Source organism: Vicugna pacos, chromosome X, assembly GCF_048564905.1.
Source record: "Vicugna pacos chromosome X, VicPac4, whole genome shotgun sequence".
Taxonomy (NCBI): Eukaryota; Metazoa; Chordata; class Mammalia; order Artiodactyla; family Camelidae; genus Vicugna; species Vicugna pacos.
Window position 1 is genome coordinate 67,379,159 of NC_133023.1, and position 23,142 is coordinate 67,402,300.

Sequence of the window (23,142 nt, forward strand, 5' to 3'; positions counted from 1 at the left end):
TTTACTAATGGGACTGTAGTATTCCAATCAAGTTTTTAGGTGTTGATTTTTGGTTCTGTTACTACTGAATCAATATTATCAAAGCCCGTAAGTGAATGGAGTGTTTTTCAGAGTTAATTTTTGTGGCAGCTATTCCGGAAGAGTATTTTACACTTATACCGGATTTTGTATTGAGATTTGGCAATATGAATTGTTTGAGTTTTATTGCATGGAAAATCATCTATCCCTAGAGTATTAGGTCTGAAAAATAGAAATAAGTCACTCATACACTGAACTTTGTAAAGAAGGTTTCAGAAAACATTTTGGCAAAGCTGTCACTCTTTTGAAATAATAACAAAATTATCTGACTTTTAACTAAAAAGAAAAAAATAGAAATGAGCAAAAGTCTGCAATTTCTTCTGTCAACTTACAGTTTTAACTTCACATAATTGGCTTATCTGAATCTTGAAATATTTATATGAAATTAAAGCAACAATGATGCTGAGCAAAATGTTATAAATTACAGGTAAATTCAATTAATTTACAAATAAATTTAATGACAAAATTGGTATGCACTTATTTAATATTGTTTTCCACATTAACAAAAAAAATTCTGTACATTTTCTTTTGCCTATAGAATAAAAGTCAAATGTTTAAGTTGATATTCAGGATTTTCCCTGATTTGATTGACTTCATTTTCCTTTTTGTCTTCCCATTTATCAATTAATTTATTGATTTCTTCAACAAATATTTTTAAAGTACCTATTTTACAAGTTCTATTTCTGCTAGTGGAACATATAATTTTGAAATTATGGTGATGATGATGATGATGGTGACCCAATGATTGTAAGCCTTATGTAAGACTAGTATATATCAAGTGTAGTTCTCAACTAAGTTGATGCTCATAGCACATGTGTGAAATGTTATTATTATCACCAGTTTACAGATAAGGAACATAAAAAGATGAAAAGAATTGCTCAAGGGTTCATAGCAAATTAAGTATGGTGCTGGGACAACTTGATCTGCAGCTTTGTAGGAGACTGCAGCCAGGTCCACAACCAGAATTATGCTTCACAACCACATACGTATGAGAATGATACCACTGTTTGGAACCCTCAGGGCAGGATTCATCAAAGTGACTATGCAGTGGAAGTTGTCAAACAAGGCTTAGCCAGTATGATGAGAGAAAGAGAGAGAGAGAGAGAGAGAGAGTTTATGGAGTAAAATTTGAATTAACTGGTTGAACATGTTCTATGTGCCTTAAAAGAAGCAACTAACCACAAAGAATGTTTCCACTGGAGTTCTTGGTAAATACTTTAGTTTATGATCTTAGATGATAATGTTCTCCCCTTTCATGGAAATTCTTAAAGACCACAGAGAAAAGCACAGCCTATTTAACTTGCTGATGAACCTGCAGAAAAACCTAATGAATCAGTGGAACTTTAAGTGATAAAACCATCTATATAGGCATTATTGAATAAGTAAAAATGCAGGAACAAATACTCATGACAATGACCTATATTTTGAAACAAAAGATGCAAAGTGGTGGCATGATATTTTTAAGAAATAGCCCAGATATATGTTTCTTCAAAGCCACCTCACTGAAGCCATATAATAGAGTGCATTTGTCTTTGAGTGAGTGTATTTAATTATTTCTAGAAAGCATATGTATCTGTATTAATGTTTTTATATGAAGAACATGGTGTCTGCGTTTTTACTTTAAACTAAGAAGTAAAATTGTTTCACCTGCAAAGAAAAAAAATATAGTGTGGGACTGGGATATAAACTCAGAAATTCTAGTCCAGAGACATCTTAAATATTATGCTTTACTACTTCCCATAACTACTTTCCATTTTTAGAATAACCATTAAATCTACCTGCACAGACTTTCTCTCCTTTTTCTCATTACTCAGATTCAGTCCATTTTTCATTCCTCATCATACACTTTCCTGGTTACTCTCCAACCAAAATTAATAGTTACTTCCTTTATGTTTCCATAATATATTTTAAAACACTGTTGTAGCATTTACTCAATTTTGTCTTGTAGTGTTTGTTTTTATAGGTTGGTTCTTTTCACCAGATCATAAACATAATATTTTTTCTTAAAGTCTGAATCATAGTTCATTGTATGTGTATATCACATTTTATTTGTCCATTTGTCTGTTAATTTGACATTTAAGTTGCTTCCATCTTTTGACTATTGTGAATAATGCTGCAATGAACATAGGAGTGTAGATATCTCTTCAATATCCTGATTTCAATTCCTTTAGATGTATACCCAGAAATATGATTACTGGATGTTATAGTGACTCAATGTTTTAGTTTTTTGAGAAATCTTCACACTGTTTTCCATAGTGGCTACATCAATTTGCATTCCTATCAACAGTGTAAAATACTTCTCCTTTCTCCACATCCTCACCATTTGTTAATTAATTAATTAGTTTATTTATTTACTTTGATAACAGACATCCTAATAGGTGCAAAGTAATATACCATTGTGGTTTTGATTTGCATTTCTCTGATTCCTGATTTTTAAAAATTTATTTTTGAATAGTGTGTTTTTTAAATTAGTTTATTTTCTAATTACCTATATTATTGAATTTGAAGTGAGTCTCTTGTAAGCAGCATATTTTTGGATCATGTAGTTTATTTTTGCTTGTTTATTTGTTTGCCTGATGCATCAATCGCTGTCTGCTGATTGGTGTATTTAGATTTTTTGCATTTAAGATTACTATTGATATATTAATATATATATTATATATTAATATAATATTTTATTTTAATTTTATTTTTGATTCCTCTGATTCTCATTCCGTTCCTGTTTGCTGTCTTGCTCTGTAGTACTTAACATGTTTTCTAGGACCCCCAACTTGATTTATTTCTAGTAGTTTTGAGTGTATCACTTTGAATGTTTTTTGGAATAGGCTTCTTTTTTTGACTAGGTCCCTCCTAAAAGTTGCCTTCTTCCCTCACCTCCCCAACTCCATTCCACAAGCAGCCCAGTTTTCATCATTGTCTCATAAGCAGAAAAGGGCAGTTTCAGGCCAGGCAGGAAATGAGAACAGTTCTGTGGGGTCCCTAAGTTTGGCAAGAATCCTGTTTCTTTTGCCAGTTCTTCCAGTTTCCATAGTGTTCTTACAGGGACTCCTATTTGATCCAGATGAGGAAATGGCCTAGCTGGCTGTGTTCTGTTGCTAAGGTTTGAGGTTACAAAACACTGGTTCTGGGTCAACTTCTGTTGGGTAGAAAGCTGTAAAATGTTCTAACACTATGTTGTTCCTCTAGTCCTGGGCTCTCAGTCCAGTTTGCTTCCTTACCTTATCTGTCAGTGTTCTCCTTTTGTTGCATCTTGCATTACTTCCAGGATTTCTAGTTATAGTTATGCTTAGCAAGAATTTGCAGGAAGAAATAGGTCTATACCATCTTTTTCAGACCTTGAATGTAGAATAGAATGATTCTGGAAAGTAGACTCTGATATGCAGATGTGCATATTTTAATATAAGAAGCTAGTTAAAAATAATACAAAAAAGTATAACTAAACACTTAAGAGATAGAATGGAATACTAAAAAACAACTTAACTCACCTAAGAGGAAAAGAGGAAAACAAGGAAAACAAGAACAGAGAAACAAAGAGCAGACAGGACAAATGGAAAAGAAGTGCCAAAATGGTGTCTGACTTTTTTTCATTCAGCACAACAACTTTGTCATTCACCTACATGTAGAATGCATTAGTAGTTCATTCTTTTTTATTTGTGAGTAGTATCACCTTTTATGAACAAATAGCTATTAAGTGGCAAAAACGATTCTATGAGATGTTTTGCCTCACCCCCACCCACCCTGAGGCCCCCAAAGTTTTTAAAATAAAAAAAAATTGTGATATATGGCTCTTGGAATAAAACTCATTACTTATCATTTTATCTCTTATGTTTTAACCTATTAAAGGCCAACAGGTGGCATATTGCCTCAAGTGTTTCTTACTCTAATTTCTGTTTCTTAAACTATTTGTATACTTATTTCATATTTCTGACAAGTTTTATCATAAGCTTTCTCTGTATATTGTCATCTATTCACATGAAAAGGCCAATACAAAATCTAAGAAATAAATAAACAATAAAATACTCCCTGAGGTAAAGCATGTTATTAATATAAATATACAATGATATTTTGTGGCATTTATCATGGTCAGTTTGAAGTGTGTGTAAAATAAGTCATTTTATTTTGAGAGTCTCCATTCCCTGTCAACTATCAATACAGGAATATATGTTTTCAGAAACTAACATGGAATTGAATAATTGTCTTCTGTGTCTTTTTCTTATGCATCTCCTATCTGTGTTATTTGCAGGCCAGGAAACAAAGAAGTTAAAAAGAAAGTAAGTGATAAAAGCAATTTGAGTTATTTGGAGTAGAAATCTGTAGGAAAAAAAGTACTTGGTATCTCTATATGGATAATCAATACTATTTCATGGTGAGTTCCTTTTAGAAGAGTAATTCAGGTTATTTTAAAAAGTATTTATAATTAAGTTTTCACAGGAATTCTATTTCATAATAATAACCTTATAGGTTTGGATATGAACCCAGGAAACCTCATTAAAAAGTTCTACTTCAGGAACCATCCATAAGTCGAAGTTCAGTATTTCCTCAAATAATTACATATGAATGGTGGTCCACTGAGTCTTCTTCTCTCTCACAACATCATCTATTAATGTGTAAAACATCTCACCTGACTGAATTGTTCTTAAGACAGAAATACTGAAAATCTTGACATGCTGTAGTACTTGAAAAAAAATCATTTCTCTTCTTTTTCACTCTCTTTACTGTGGCATTTAATTTCAATAACATGTGTTGTACTAAATTTGATTAATGATTTAAAAAAATTTATTGGACTTACACTGAAGAATTATAAAACTCTGAACACTTCTTTAGCGTTAGCGGCACTGATATTTCTGTGATTTCTCAAACTTACAATGAATGGATTGATTTTCGTTATAGTTGTTTTTGAAGCATAACCCAGGTAACTCATCAAAACTATTTTATGGCATCAAATGATGGGGTATGAATGTTCCTCTTTACTTCTTACATATGTATGTGAAGCCCTATTCTGCCAGTTTTCCCCGAGCACAGACAGCCTCATTCCTAATCTCCATCCTGACCTCCTATCTGGTTGCATTGAAGGTCAGTGGCTGTAGCAGCTCATGATTAATCCTTGCAGAGGTAGATGGCAAGTGCCTATTTTTAGTTGGCACCTATCCTGGCAAATAAGATATGTGAGGACATATTCAGACCCCCTCATATCTTGTGAAATAGTACAAAAATATATTTCTACATAGATTTTCAAATATACAGGTTGAACTTTAGTCCCAGGGATTACATATTTTTAACTGCAACAAGTATGAAGTGTCTAATACATGGTAAAGATGAAGAATCTACCTCTGTCAAGCTCTCAGACCTTGGTAAGTTTCTTGATTCCTTACTCTATAGATGATTTATGAAACAAATATTTCAGGTCCCTAAAAATGGACAGATCAAAATGGCCCTGAAGCTTCATTTTCTTCCCCCTTATATTGTATACCAGAGAGCTGGTTTAGCAGGTCTAAGTTAGTTCAAAGTAGAAGAAGCTAGCATTAGGTTCTGGAAGTTCCTTATTTCTAACAAGATCATATCGCCATCAGAGAGTTTTAATTTTTACATAGTCACACAGACCTATATTTCTACCTAACTCTATAAATGTGTAGAACATTAGCTGGGATGACTTTCCTTTCAACTGGAATGTTGGCCACAGTACAAGCAGACCATCTCTTCCTTAAGCTGTGGACTCTGCTATTTTATAAACGTATTCTTTTAGGTTAATAGAGTATTTTGATTCCATTTTATCTCCTTTATAGCTTAATGGCTATAACCATTTTTTTGTTATTTTAGGAATTGCTCTTGCATTCATAATGTACAATTTGAAATTAGAGCAGTCTTCCAGTAATATACCTCTTCACAAATAATTTTAAAACTTTACAATAATGAGATATTTCTTGGATATATATACATCTCTTCCCTCCTGACTATTATGCTATTGTCATGGTACATTTTATTTCTACATATGTCATGTCGGCTGAAATAAATGCACAACCTAAAAGTTGAGAGTTATGTTTTATTCGGTGGATAATTCTGAGGACTCAGCCAGGGATGAAAGTCTCCCAGAGCTTTACAACAAAGACAAGGTTGTCTGAACATTAAAAGATTACTTGTTAGCTAAAATATACCAGGCATCTCAAGGTAAAGAATTTAGTGCTTTTCTATGTGCGGGAGGAAGCAAACATTCGGGCTCACTGAATTCATTCCTTTGACAAGCACCTAGCCATCTAGGGCCAGTATCCTGTCCTTTCTTATTCTGAGTCCCCTCAGGGTGCACCATTGTGAGTGGCTGCAGAGGCTGGGCTGCAGGCCTGTCCTCACTAGGGGGTGGCGGCAGCCGCTGATGACTTGATGGCTTCAGTATTCTCTGTTTACTGATAGGGTTTGCAGTATTTTTCATTTACATTCATAAACCCTAAAACTGTTTGCTTTTCTCTTGCTGCCTTTAGGAGATTGATATATAAGATGTGATAAATTTATATTGCAGTGATTGCCATTGTAAGGTTAGGTAACACATCTATCATGTCACATAATTATCATTTCTTCTGGCGGTGAGAACAATTAAGACCTAGTCTTCTATAATGTTGTGTACCTGATAATATTTGAATGTTAGATGCTGCATACTTTTGGAATCCTACCTATACATTCTCAAGCTATAGTGAAAGAGAGCAGAGGGTCTCCTTGAGTATTCAGCTTAGTACTGATTGGATCAGTGTACATGTATGAAGAAACTCTCTGAGTTTAGGTAAAAAGCCACCTAGAAGTATTAAGCTATCTAGTTTCTGGTACTTAGTCCTACAAGTTGTATTTAATTTCAAATTAACCTCAAATCTTAGCTGTATCTCCACACTTATGGAGACCACCAGTCTCTTTCTAGCTTGTACCTCTCTGTTCGATGATCAGAAATCTCTATTCAGGTAGTAAGTAGAACAATCATAGGGCATGTCTTATTTTTGCCCCATTTCTTAAGAATCATTGTTCTTCCTTGTCTGATGTTCAATGACTGAAAATTGTTGTTTCATGTATATTGTAGAATATTTTAGTTGTTTCAGTTGGGAGGAGAAACCCAATTCGTATTCAGTTTGGCTGAAAGAGAAATTTCCAAGTAACATAGTATATCTTAATAAATAATGTTAAAAAGGTTTGGAAATATAGCAAAATTAAAGTTAAACTGGTAGCTCATTATTCACCAAGAATTTAATAATTTTAAAGAGTATTTAATGTTTCATGTATGACTGAAAAATTGTGTTCTACACTGGAAATTGACACAACTTGTAAATGGACTACAACTCAATAAAATAAAATTAAAAAGATAAATTAAAAAATGGTATTTAATGTGTTTATAGAATTTCTAAATTACTAAGTGCTATCCTGCAATAGATTCAGGCAATTTAATTTATTAGGAAATATCCAGGAAAAAATGAAATTGAGTATCACAGTTCTAAACATCGCAGATGAAAATGAAATATTATGAAGTATGACAAAAATTTTCACACTACAAAATTATAAATAAAATAGCTTTATCATTTGCAGCAACATGGAAGACTCTTGAAGGCATTATGCTAATGAAATATGTCAGATAGAGAAAGACAAATACTGTATGATCTCACTTTTACATGAAATCTAATTAAAAAAAAAAATCAAACCCATAGGAAAAAAGATCAGATTTGTGGATACCAGACACAGGAGGTGGGGAGAGGCAGAGTTGGAGAAGGTTGTCAAAACGTACAAATTTCTAGTTATAAGGTAAATAAGTTCTAGGGATATAATATACAACATGATGAATTTAGGAGAATTCTTTTCTTTTTATTGTATATACATGAGATAACGGATGTCAACTAAACCTATTATATATATGTAAATCAAACCATGACACTGTATAGTTTAAACTTATACAGTGATGTCTATCAATTATTTCTCAATAAAAAAGAAAAATTCTCAAACTAAAGCAAAATGAAATGTGTGTCCTTCCCTTTCCCCAAATAACTTATTTCTTATATTTATCTATTCAAGGAGAGACAATTTCTTAGCAAATAAATATCTGAAACAGTCAAAACTTATTTTTCTAATTGTCACTTTAGTATCTCTTCCTCAAACATCAGCTGCTTATGCATAATTCATTCATCAAGCTAGTCATAGCATTCAGAAAGACTTTCTCTGAGTAAAATCTTCTCTGTTCTAGAAGAGTATAATGCTTAAAGTGTTTCCAAGTAAATTGTTATCATATGCGCTAAAAACAGAAGAAGGTTAATGTTAAGGACATTAAAAAGAAGCAGAAAGTAGTTAGGGAAGACTCTAAAGCTAAGAAAATTGGAAAAACTAGACAAATTATATTTAAAGACTTAAGTAAAGTTGTTCTTTTCTTGCTAATAAAATTTAGTATTAACTGTATGACATTCTAATAAAAAAGAAAAAAAACAGATTTTTGGAATTTCAACTTTTTTTTGTTTGACTAGAACAGATTATGTATTCATAAATACTACATTTGGTTTACTTTTACTTCAGCAACTAACACTAGAGAAAAGTTATTAATAAGGTTCAACATGTAGTTGATTTTGATGAACATGCTATAATAATTCTACAAAAAAAGCAAATACATAGTTCTGGAGGTCAATGGAGAAGAGATGAAAATTTATGACAGGGACTCTGAAATTGGGGTTGTGTTAGGTAGAATCCATTCCACCCCAAAGGCATCCATGCCCTATTCACTGGGAACTATGAACATGTTATGTGGTTTGCTTATGTTGAACCATCCTGGCATCCTAGGTACACATCATATTTGATTATGGTGAATATTGTAATGTGCTGCTGAATTCAGTTTTTCTAGTCTTCTATTGACAATTTTTTCATCTACATTTATCAGAGGTATTTGTCTATAGTTTCTTTTCTGGTAGTATCTATTTCTGGCTTTGTTATGTGGGAAATGCTGGCCTTATAAAATGCATTTGGGGGTGTTCCTTCTTCTTTGATTTTTTTGGAACAATTTGAGAAAGATTGGAGCTAATGTTTTGTGAATTCATCAGTGAAGCCATCTTGTCATATGTATTTTTTGTTGGGAGATTTTTGGTTACTAATTCAATCTTATTAACAATTAGTTCATTCAGACTTTCTATTTGTTCCTAATTCAGTCTTGGTAGTTTTTATGTTTCTAAGCATTTTTCCATTTCTCCTAGACTGTCTTGTTGTTGGTGTATAGTTGTTCATAGTAACTTCTAATGATCCTTTGTATTTCTGTGGTATCAGTTGTAATGTCTCCTCTTTCACTGATAATTTTGTTGATTTAGGTCCTCTCTTTTTTCCTTTGTTAGTCTGTCTAAAGTTTGCCAATTTCACTTATCTTTTCGAAGAACAAACTCTTAGTTTGGTTAATCTTTTCTATTGTTTTTCTGTTCTCTCTTTCATTTATTTCTGCTCTAATCTTTACTTATTTTCTTTCTTCTGCTAAATTTTGGCTCAGTTTGTTCTTTTTCTAGTTCCTTAAAGCATGGAATTAGGCTATTTATTTGGAATCTTTCTTACTTCTTTATGTAAGTATTTGTTGTTATGAACTTCCCTCTTACAACTTATTTTGCTGCATCGCATAAGTTCTGGTATGTTCTATTTCCATTTTTGTTTGTTTCTACCCTTTTAATTTCTTCTTTGATTCATTTTTTTATGAGAGTGTTGTTTAATTTCCATGTGTTCATGAATTTTCCAATTTTCCTCCAGTTATTGATATGTAGTTCCAAGCCATTGTGGTCAGTGAAAATATTTAGTATAATTTCAGTATTCTTGAATTTGCTAAGACCTGTTTTGTGGCCTAATGTAGAAAATGTTCCATGTGCACTTGAGAAGAAAGTGTATCCTGGTGTTGTTGGATAGAATGTTTGTATATGCCTGTTAGGTCCATTTGGTGTAGTCTTGTTCAAATCCACTGTTTCCTTATTGATTCTCTGTCTGGGTGACCTAGTCATTGTTACCAACTATTATTGTATTGCTGTTTATATTTTCTTCTACCTTTGTTAGTTTTTGCTTTATGTATTTAGTTTCTTTGATGTTGGCTGCATAAATATTTATAAGTTTTTATATCATCTTGACGTAGTAACTCCTTTATCACTATGTAATGACCTTTGTCTCTTTTTACCATATCTAGTTTAAAGTCTATTTTGTCTGATATAAGTATAGCTATCACTACTTTTTTGGTTTTGGTTAACATTTGTTTGAATCATCTTTCTCCATCTCTTCCCTCTCAGCCTATGTGTATCTTTAAGGCTAAAGTGAGTCTCTTGTAGCTAACCTGTCATTGGATCTTCTTTTTGATCTATTCAGCCATGCTACATCTTTTGATTTAAGAATTTACTCTGTTTACAGTTAAAGTAATTTTTGATAAATAAGGACTTACTGTTGCCATTTTGCTAATTGTTTTCTGATTGTTTTGTAGACCCATTTTTCCTTGCCTCTAATCCTGCTGTTTCATGTGTGTGTGTGTGTGTGTGTGTGTGTTTTGATGCTTGTTGGTATCGGTAAACTTTGACTTCTTTATCATGTTCTTCTGTGTAATTAATACAAATATTTCCATTGTGGTTACCATGAGGCTTACATAAAATATCTTAAAATTATAACATCCTATTTTAAACTAATAACAAATTGATTTTAATAGAATTCTTAAACTCTCTACTTTTTTCCACTTTTTAGGTTATTGACATTACAATTTACATTTTTTTTTACATTGAGTGATTAATAAATTATTGTAGTATGGTTATTTCTACTACATTATTTTTGAACTTTTAAAATAGTGTTGTAAATGAATAACACACTACCATTACCATATTACAAATCTGACTTTGATTATATATTTACAATTACTAGTGAGTTTTATACTACCTTCTTATCTTTTTATAATGTTAATTACCATCATTTTATTTCCACTCAAAGAATTCCCTTTAGCATTTCTTGTAAGACAGGTCTAGTGGTTATGAAGTCCTTCATTTTTTATTGTTTAGGAAAATCTTTATCCCTCTTTTAATTTTGAAGGACAGCTTTGCCAGGCATAGTCTTCTTGGTTGACAGTTTTTCCTTTCAATATATTGAATATGTTGTTCTATTTTCGCCTGGCCTGAAAAGTTTTTGTTAAGACTATTGGTGGCAATAGTCCTATGTGGGTTCCCTTGCATGTAACTTCTTTCTCTTCTTTGTTGTTTTTAAAATTCTTTCTTTGTCTTTGATAGTTGGCAATTTAATTATAATCTGTGTCAGTTCTAGTTGGGCTCAACCTATTTGGGGCATTTTGGCCCTTTTGGGTCTGGATGTTTATTTCTCTCCCTAGGTTTGTGAAGTTTTCATCCATTATTCTCTTTCTCTTCTCCTTCTGGCATTGTCAAAATGTGAATGTTCTTTCCATTGATTGTGCCCCATAACTCTCCCTAGGCTCACTTCACTTCTTTTCATTCTCTTTTCTTTTTGGTATTCTGACTAGATAACTGCAAATGTCCTTTTTTCCAGCTCACTGTTCCTCCTGCATGATTGAGTCTTCTTTTGAAGCTCTCCATTGGGTTTTTAAGCTCTAGGATATTTGTTTGTATTATTTTGATTGTTTCTATGTGTTTATTGAACTTCACAGTTTGTTCGTGCATTATAGTCTGCCGGAGTCCAGCTCCAGCGGGTTCAGGAACCTGAGGGAGGAGTAGCGTCGGCGCGAGGAAAGACACAGACAAGACACACTTCAGCAGCTCGGTAGCAGCAGGTTCCCCGGCCAGTTTACTCATGTTGTGGTATTTATACTTATGCCTACAAGCACTTGCGGTTTCAAAGTACAGGGGAGGTTAGTACAGTATTAACAATATCAGTCCTTGTTATGCTCTGCGGTCAGTACTTCCGGAACAGTTCAAACAATCAGTACCTTCATTGTCCTTTTACTTGTTCCATTCCACTGCTTCACTGCTCAATGAATCTTGATTTAATCTTGTCCTCTTTCCATTAACTCTGCTGTACCAGAACGTTCAGACCGACCAATTTCTCTTTATTCTTTTTGGCTCCGAGAATTTTTAAGGTTATATTGACCTAGACAGACCATTCTCAAATATCTGATTAACAAATATCTGATTAACAGTTTGACATCAGAATTCTTTGAAGCCTGATTTAAACTTTACTTAATCTATTCAGTTAGAGTCCTCCCTTCAAGATACGCAACAATAACTATAGCAGCACCACGGAACATTCGATGGTCCTCCAACCCAAGCCCAATTTCCTCTAGGTATCTTTTTGCCCTTACTCTGGCTCCTGATAGAAGAGACAGCTCTGCACAGATTTCTTGGGACACATTTATATGGAATTGCCCCTTAGTCATATTTGTTCCAGTCTTCCCCTGAATTTCCCCATCTTGTCCCCGTGGGGACTCCCTAGAATCATGATTCTTAATATATCCACACAGCAAAGCGAATAGCAAAATCCTAAGAAGATGCAGAGAACCCCGCCACATCTTTTCTTACCACTGCTATGCAGTGGCCCCCTCGTAGGCCTCGCTGTGCGTACAGCCTCAGGGTCTGGTGGCGTGGCTCCCGACAATAGTCCTAATTTTGTTTAGTTGTCTGTGTTCTTGTAGTTCACTAATCCTATTCAAGAAGATTACTCTGAACTTCTTACCTGAAAATTCATAGATCTTTGTATATTTAGAGTCAGTTATTGAAGCTTTATTAGTGTCCTTTGGTGGTGACATATTTACCTGATTTTTTATGACCCTTGATTCCTTACATTGGAATATTCACATTTTAGTAAGTGGTATCTTTCTCCAGCCTTTGCAATTTCAGTTTGACAAGGATAGTCTGGGTTTTTGGATATGGCCACTGGTATCATACTTGATCAGGTGAGGCATGCTGCTGTGGTCTATTGTTGCGTGGAGCATCTGTTTGAGCTCTGAAGTCAAGGGTGGAGGTTGTGTGCCACTGACTGAGAAGAGCTGGATAGAACTTCTGGCTTTGTTCCATGCCCAAGTAAGACTGTAGGATGGGCACCACAATTGCCTGTTTCTCCAGTAAGGCTTACTAGAAGGTTGGGATTGGGTACTATATTCAACAATAGATGAGACTGAATTATTTTCCCTGCCCTGGTGGGGTAGCAGGATTAGACATAGGGCCTTCATGGCTCATTATTAGGGGGACCCAGATCAGGCAATAGTGTTCACTGAATATCCTGGTCAGGTGAAGCCTCTTGTTTTCCCCTGAATAGTCTATGCTCTCTGTTGAAGTGCCACAATAGGCAGCGCTGTTGGTTGGGTTAGACAGCTTCCCGTGTGCTCTTGTAAAGTTTCCTGGTCAGGTGGGCTGAAGGCTGTATTCAGGAATGAGTGGCACCATGAATTAGTTTCCCTCCCTGGGTGCAGCAGGAGCATTAGCTCCAAGACCAGTAAGGCTCTTTGTGGTCTTGATTCAAGCTGACACATGCCCCAAGTTCCCTAATAACCAAAGAGGGCCTCTAGCTTTGCTCTGGAGGTAATCAGCTCTGCCTACTCACTCTCAACTAGAGCACTGCTGGGTTACACAGAAACTTCTAGATATTCTCATCAGTACTTCCTATCAGATAGGGCCAGGAGCTATGCTCTGTAGCAAGTGAAGCTATGTCCCAACCTACTTGTCTGGATGGACAACTCCCAAATTTTCCCAAACAGGTTTTCTGGCTGGGAGTGACTGGGAGCAACACTCAGCAGCCAGTGAGGTTATGAATTAGCTCTCATGCCTGAGCATAGCAGGAAAATACTCCATGCCGATTACTAACTTTGCTTTGAGGGAAGTCAGCTTTGCCTGCCCTCCTTTCAGTTCATGCATTGTTAGGATATGCAGCAACTTCCTGTTGTTCTCACATCCCTTCCTGTTAGACGGGTCTGTGGATCCAGTTCTCCAACAGGCAGGGATTTGAGTCAGCTTCTCTAGGTGTGGGCAGACCAGGCTCCAGGGCTGGCAAAACTCCTTCTCTGATGACTCAAATTGGGCAGACCTGTACCCCACCAAGTTTACTAGTCAGACTACATTACTGACTTGGTTCCTTAGATGAGCAAAGCCAATAGTGGGGACCACTACTTGGGCTCTGCAGGTAGGAACTTGGTCTGTCAACATCTGAGTGCTAGTTTTTGGAAGCCTTTACCTTCTTCTCCATCACAGATTCCCAGTGTTTGAGCCCCACCAATTCCACTGCAATCCTCGTGGAGTGAGACCAGAGTAGGTGCTCCCATGAAGCAACCCACAGCACTGGGTAAAGGGGCTGGATGTCACTCCTGTGGTCTCTTTTTCCACTGTAGGAACTATAAGCTCAAGAAGAGACCTCTAGTCATGGTGCTGTCCCAGCCTGGGGCGATGGTGGGGGTGCAAAGCCGTCAGCATTTAGCTGTTCCTCTTACTCTGCTAATGTAGTCTGTCTCTGTGGTGCAGGTGGTGCTTCAGTCTCAGTCTTCTGTTCTCTTAGTGGTGTTCTATCTGTGAATAATTAGTTGTTTTCTTAGGAGAGGGAGGGAGCAAAGTCAGGAATGACCTATGTCACCATCTTGGTGCTATCATGCTCCTGTCTTTCTTTCTGTTTCATGAACTCACCAAGTTCATTTCTGCTTCAGAGACTTTGCACTTTCTGTTCGCCCCCGCTAAGGTCACTCTTCCTCAGATAAACCCATCATTTGATTTTTTGTTTTGTTTTGTTTTGTTTTCATTACATAGCTCTTCGCTCTTATGTTACTTTTTGAAAGAGGCCTCCTCTACCACCCTTTTTAAAATAGTACTTTCCTCCTCTGATTATTTGTTAATTTTTTTTTTGCCATTTTCCCAAAGCTTAACACTATGACAAACTGACTTATTTTATTTGATTACTCAGGTACTATTTGTTTTTTACCACCACAACCTAGGTTCCAAAGGCAGACAACTTCTTAGTCTTGATCACTGCTGTTTTCACCCTCCACTTTCTGGCACAGTGTCTGGCTGAATAAAACATTTTTGAGTGGTTAAATGAATGTCAAACAGTTTATGGTAAAGAAATTAAATGAGTACCCTGGTAAAAATTACTTAAATTTAGTACTGATTGAGGAAGTCATTGCTATTTTATTTTCTTCTTGAGATTGAAAATGTGAGATCAGAACAGTCATAGGCAATTTGAATCTCCACTTCTTGAACATTAAGGCACTACATCTAACCTGAAGTTGAAAAGATATTTCTTTAAAATCTCTTTGTACATTTTTCTGTCTATATCAAAGAAGGACGTCTCTTACTCAGGACCCAAAGCTATAGGGGAAATTTTTTGAAGTGGACAGTTAAGATGGGCTTCACTGAACCAGAAGCATCTCAAAAACTAAGTGGAGAATTTACTTCAGGCAAACCAAATATAGAAACATATCATGAAAGTGATTGTCACTGTTGAGGGATTAATGCTATAGAGACCTCCAGTACAGTGGCCAGAATGCTGGCTTTAGATCTGGGCTTGAGTTCTGAGATACTCTGTCACTGACTGTGTAACTTTACACCTAATCACTTATCTAATTTCTGAGCCTTAATTTTTCTACATATAAAAATGGAGAAATAATATTTGCTTTGAAGAATTTGAGATAATGATTATAAATAATGCAAGTAAGGCCCCTGGCCCATAATTGACAATAATGTGTAGCTACCATTAGAGAGAGCAATGATAGTAAAAATAAGCTCTCATTAGGTGCCACAGATTCATTTTTCTTTGTCTCTAATCCTTACAACAGCTCTATGGAGAAAGTCATATTTTTACTGAGGCACAGAGAAGTTAAGTGCCTTTCCAAAGGTCTAAGTGGCAGAGCTAAATTTTGTACCTGAGTAATGTGGTCCCAGAGTCTGGGCTCTGAACTATTATTCCATGGTGGCATGAGAGTCAGAGGATGAGCCTTTAGTGGTCAGTTAGTTAGGAAAATCATTATACATCCAGAGACTCAGGGAAGTCAAATATCAAAACCTATGGTGAAAAGAGATGTCCTGAGGGGTCAAAGCTAATGAAAAACCTAGGGTAGTAATTAAGACGGTTGAGATTTCCTCAAACTTTAGTGTGATCTAAAGTTGTCCTTTGATAAAATTCAACACCCATTTATGATAAAAACTCTCACCAAAGTGGGTATAGAGGAAACATATTTCAACATAATAAAAGCTATATATGACAAACCTACAGCCAGCATAGTACTCAATGGTGAAAAACTCAAAAACTTCCCACTAAAATCTGGGACAAGACAAGGATGCCCACTATCACCACTCCTATTCAACATAGTCTTGGAAGTCCTAGCCACAGCAATCAGACAAGAGGGAGAAATAAAAGGGATCCAAATTGGAAAAGAAGAGGCAAAAGTGTCATTATATGCCAACGACATGTTACTATATATAGAAAACCCTAAAAGGTCCACACAAAAGCTACTAGAGCTGATTGAAGAATTCAGCAAGGTAGCAGGTTACAAGAGAAACGTTCAAAAATCAGTGGCATTTCTTTACATTAGTGATGAATGAACAGAAAAAGAAAGTAAAGAAACAATCCCCTTTAAAATAACACCCAAAGTAATAAAATACTTAGGAATAAATCTAATCAAAGAGGTGAAAGAATTATACACAGAAAACTATAAACCATTGATGAGGGAAATGGAAAAATATCCCATGCTCTTGGATTGGAAGAATCAATACTGTTAAAATGGTCACACTGCCGAAGGCAACCTATAGATTTAACACAATCCCTATCAAATGACCTAGGACATATTTCACAGAACTAGAACAAATCATAATAAAATTTATATGGAACCATCAAAGACCTAGAATTGCCAAAGCATTACTGAAGAGAAAGAAAGAGGCTGGAGAAATAACTCTCCCAGACTTCAGACAATACTATAGAGCTACAGTCATCAAGACAGCATGGTATTGGTACAAAAACAGACATATAGACCAATGGAATGGAAGAGAGAGCCCAGAAATGAACCCATAAACTTTGGGTCAACTAATCTTTGACAAAGGAGGCAAGAATATACAATGGAATAAAGACAGTCTCTTCAGCAAATGGTGTTGGGAAAACTGGACAGCAGCATGTAAAACAATGAAGCTAGAACACTCCCTTACACTATACACAAAAATAAACTCAAAATGGATCAAAGACTTAAACATAAGACAAGATACAATAAACCTCCTAGAGGAAAATATAGGCAAAACATCATCTGACATACATCTCAGAAATTTTCTCCTAGAAGAAATAAAAGCAAGAGTAAACAAATGGGACCTAATGAAACTTACAAGCTTCTGCACAGCAAAGGAAACCATAAGTAAAACAAGGAGACAACCTATGGAATGGGAGAAAATTTTTGCAAATGAAACCAACAAAGGTTTGATCTCCAGAATATATAAGCAGCTCATATGACTTAATAAGAAACAAACAAACAACCCAATCCAAAAGTGGGCAGAAGACCTAAACAAGCACTTCTCCAAGGAAGACTTACAAATGATCAATAGGCACATGAAAAAATGCTCAATATCACTCATTATCAGAGAAATGCAAATCAAAACTACAATGAGGTATCACCTCACAACAGTCAGAATGGCCATCATTCAAAAATCCACAAATGACAAATGCTGGAGAGGCTGTGAAGAAAAGGGAACCCTCCTACACTGCTGGTGGGAATGCAGTTTGGTGCAACCACTGTGGAAAACAGTATGGAGATTCCTCAAAAGAGTAGGAATAGACTTACCATGTGACCCAGTAATGCCGCTCCTGGGCATATATCCAGAAGGAACCCTACTTCAGGATGACCCCTGCACCCCACTGTTCGTAGCAGCACTATTTACAATAGCCATGACATGGAAACAGCCTAAATGTCCATCAACAGATGACTGGATAAAGAAGAAGTGGTATATTTATACAGTGGAATACTAATCAGCCATAAAAACCGACAACATAACACCATTTGCAGCAACATGGATGCTCCTAGAGAATGTCATTCTAAGTGAAGTAAGCCAGAAAGAGAAAGAAAAATACCATATGAGACCACTCATATGTGGAATCTAAAAAACAAAAACAAAAACAAACAAACAAACAAAGCATAAATACAAAACAAAAATAGACTCATAGACATAGAATACAAACTTGTGGTTGCCAAGGGGGCGGAGGGTGGGAAGGGATAGACTGGGATTTCAAAATTGTAGAATAGATAAACAAGATTATACTGTATAGCACAGGGAAATATATACAAGATCTTATGGTAGCTCACAGAGAAAAAATGTGACAATGAATATATATATGTTCATGTATAACTGAAAAATTGTGCTCTACACTGGAATTTGACACAACATTGTAAAATGATTATAAATCAATAAAAAATGCTAAAAAAATAAAATTGTCTTAAACTAGAAGTTTGAATATCTTTAGTTAGACGCTATCACAACAGAGTTAAGATAAAGGACAAGGAATAAGTAATCACAAAATTTAGGTCTGTTGTCAATCTGGGACTAGCTAAAATAGAGGCAAAAACTTCATCAGTAAGAACATCCTTTCCTCTACTTTTGCGTTTCTTGGTATTTTATTATTTGTTCTTTTCTCAATGGCTTAGTAGATGTTTACTTTGGGAAAACAAGCACTCTTTTCTGTAGAAGAAAAGATTTCAAGTCAGACTCAGATCAGTCTATTCATAAAGTCCAAGCATGGTGTTAGCAGTGGTCAAGCTAATTCTGAAGTCCATGGAAATTACAGTTATTGTGGTACAGAGAAAGAAGAAAATCAGGAAATCTAGAGTCAGAAATAGCTGCAGCTGTTTGGACTGTCATGGTTAATTCTCTTTTAGAAAATGATATTGCTAAAAATGAAAAGACAGAGTTGATTATTGCACAGTTAGAAAACAGTAAAATACTCCTTAGGGGCAATTTTCTTAAACTGTAGTAGTTTTCTTTTTTATTTAGAGAGCACTCCATAGTTTATAGAACACTAGCATTCAGTATCTCAGAACTCTATTGCCCATCTTTCTTACTGTGGAGAGAATAAACTGCTTACTGACTTAGTATGTGATCAAACCAATCTAAACAGGTTAAGGTCAGAATCGCTCTAAAGACTTCTCTGAGTATGATGAAAGAATTGGACATAATTTGGGTAATGTATGGACAAGGTTTAGGGGAAGACTTTTGGGAACTGGGGACTCAGAGAAGACTTAAAATGACCATAGAAGAGACAAAATAGCTTAAGGCTGGAAGAATTAAATAGGGGCTTGTACTGGGAGGTATGATGGAAAAACAGATCTTGAGTCATGTTTTGACTTTCATTAGCACTGTCAAGGTTGCCAAACTAAACGTCGAGTTAGGTGTATAAGTTCTTTTATTTAGCACTCACCTATACAGAATTAGTGGGGAAAATGATGCCATACTTGTACCAGGATAACCCATGTACATGTAAATAATTTTTGTACTCTGTGAACCCGTGTTTCTGTATGTGTTTGCTTGTGTTTCCACCTCATTTCCAGGAAGAAAGAGTTCCCTGTAAAAAATCCTACTTTATCTCTGATCAATTGAAAGTAAAGCAAATTTGTCATGTTGCAGATTCATTAAGGAACTCCACACTTCCAGTGGCCTGATGTGTGGGTGACAGACCAAAAAAATGTTGGAATAAAGAATTAGTGTAAGATATAAATATATGGATATTTATTCCTCCCACCATGTTTATGACTATTCATTGAACATATTCAGTGAGCTTAGACTATAGGGAGCTCATAGAATAAAGAAAGAATAATTCGGTTCTTGCTAAGGCCATAACAGTAATACAAATAACTACATTCAAGTATTATCTACATGACAATTTTAAAGTCTTCCCCCAAACCCTCAACCATTCAGTATTGAAACTTCAAACAATCCTTTTGACATTGCCCTAGGTGTCTCTTGGGCTTCAGTGTTCTAGAAATCCTGCTCTTCAATGTGCCAGATACTTTGTATAAATTACTTAATATCTACAATAGTACTATTGATAGGTAATATCATCTTCACTCACAGGTAAGAAAAATGTGGTTCAGAAAGTAATTCAGAGCTATCTGGAATTAGGGTTTGGAATCCAGCCTCTCATAAAGTTCATGTTTTATTTTCTCCACTACTCCATGTGGCTTCCTTACAGAGATGAATAAGGTCAGTATATACACATAAACATTTATTTTCAAACATTTACTATTTCTTCTATTTTGTTACACATATAAGAAGCCAGATGAATGAAAATAAATATGTCTAAGTACAAAAGTCATGAGGCTGGAAAAAGAAAACTATTTTTTTCATTTTTAATGATTTTGAAATACAATAAATAAATCTCTGAATTATTTCAAAATTTAATGTAGCATATAAGAAAGATATATTTGCGGTGGGGAGGGGTTACACCCAGCAAGGGCAATCAGAATTCAAGCAGATTTAGGATGCTAGTGTCCAGTGTCAGAGTGTCATTAAATTTGGTCAGTCTGGCGTTTGGTATCAGATCTATGGAAGGGTCAGAAGGACAGCCACATCAGTAAGTGAGGGAGGGATTTTGAAGCCTGAGTGGAGGAGGGTATTTGTGGCAGGGAAATAGGTGGTAGTGGTGATGGGAGAATAGTTACACACCAGGGGATTGATCAAATAAGTAAACATATTAAAGATAATGGAAACCAGGCTTTTCACTGTCTTGAGAATGGACTTATAAATATGGGACAGAATAAGACTAGATGAAGCCTGATGTGGTGGAATGGTATTGGAACTATTGCATACATTACCCATAGTTTTCAATATGTGTAAACAATCATCCACCTACTAAGAATACAGCATCGTTTCTGTGGTTTTTCTGAAATGTATGATGACCCCTAATGAGTCATTCCTGTGTATAATCCACTCCCTAGTTGTGGACAAGAGATATGAATATGACCCCTAATCCAATATGACAGATGACTTTACAAGGAAATTAGGACACATAGAAAGACACGAAGGTGAGTGCATGTGCACAGAAGAAAGACCTTGAGAGGAAACAATGAGAAGACGGTCATCTACAAGCCAAGGGGAGAGGTCTCAAAGGAATACAAACCTACTGACACCTTGCTCTTGCAATTTTAGCTCCCAGAAATGTAAGAAATAAATTCATGTTGTTTAAGCCAGCTGGTCTTGATATTTGCAGCCCTAACAAATTGGCACACTTTTAAAAGAGGATCTAGAGATGAAAGTCTCAATGCAGCAGCAGACGCTTTCCTAATAGCCTTGAAAAAGCCATATTATGAAGATAGCTATGTAGCAGTTAATGGCAGGCAAGTCTAGCAACTTAGGGCTTGTGCCTACAACCACAAAGAAATGAATTCAGCCAAAAACCAGTGTACTTCAGAGGATACTGTACATCAATAAGACTGCATCCCTAACTGACATCTTGATTTCAATGTAGTGAGACACTGAGCAGTTAAGCTTTGCTCAAAATCATAATCCATGGAAACAGTGAAAAAATAAACATACATTGTTTTAAGTCATTGTTTGTGGTAATTTGTTATGCAGCAATAGAAAACTCATACAACTGCCAAAGACGCATGACTTAAATTTAATAAAAACCTAAACTGAAGGACATTTTACAAAATAACTGCTTGTATTCCTCCAAAATGTCAAGTTCAAACAGTAAAATAAACACAAAGGGAAACGTCCAAGCTCAAGGACTATAAACAGACATGACAAACAAATGCAGTATGAACTTCTAAAATGGTATCTTTTACTATGAAAAAACATTGAGACAATTGGTGAAATTTGACAGTGAACTGAGAATTAGATGATAGTAAAGCATTAATGTTAAATTCTTGATTTTGATGAGTATATTTTGTTTTTATTGGAAAATATTGGTTTTTTACTTGCATAATTTTATTTAACTCTGCCTTCAAAATACTAAATTTAGTACTATGTATTAAAAAATTTTTTTTAATTGAATTATTGTCAGTCACAATGTATCAATCTCTGGAGTACAGCACAATGTCCTAGTCATGCATATACATATATATATTTGTTTCCATATTTTTTTCATTAAAGGTTATTACAAAATATTTAACATAGTTCTCTGTGCTATACAGCAGAAACTTTTTAAAAAATCTGTTTTTATATATAGTAGCTAACATTTGTAAATCTCAAAGTCTCAAATTTATCCCTTCCCACCCCCTTTCCTCGGTAACCATAAGATCGTATACTATGTCTGAGAGTCTGTTGCTGTTTCGTAGATGAGCTCATAGTGTCCTTTTTTTTTTCTTTTTTAGATCCCACATATGAGTGATATCATATGGCATTTTTCTTTCTCTTTCTGGCTTACTTCACTTAGAATGACGATCTCTAGGTCCATCCATGTTGCTGCAAACAAAAACATTGCTTTTTGACATAAAGAAAATACTAAAAGAAGTGATAGGATATTAGGATGGAGACTTTCAAATGATTTGAAGGAAAACTTTTCTACTGGCAACTTTTCTATAAATAAGAGATTGTTTCCAAATTTAAAAATATTTATTTAATTTTTTTATCTATTTTTATCAAAATTGTTTCAGACTTGGAAATGAGAAGGATATTTATGCTAAGACCAAATCTATGTGAATTGAAATAAGATTAAGAATTCCAAAGAATTGGAGTTTCACTTCTGAAATGGCAGTGTGTGAAGCTGAGTCAATCAACTTTCCATAAAAATAAGCATAAATAACAATAATTATTTTAAAACCAAAGCATTCAAAATCTCTGAAAAATTGCTAACAGCATTAGCAAGTGAAAAACATTAATTCAATAAAATAGAGTAAAACTGTAAGAACAGTGACCTACATTTGAACCATGATCCATACCCTCATTTTCTTTCCCAGTTCATTGTAATGGAAGTTACACTTAAGGAAGGTTTAGTTGAGAACATACAGCTTTCTCTCCCTCCATCTATCAGTTGAGGGAGAAGATATTTTCCATTGTATGACAGAACCCAGCATTTCTTTCCCTGCTCAGCTACATTAAAAAAAAATCCACTGGAAAAAGGAATTTGAGATGGAAAAAGGAAGTCCCAATCTCTGTGCAGGACTAGCCTGGAATTTTGCCTCTGCCAGTGTGACATGAGGGG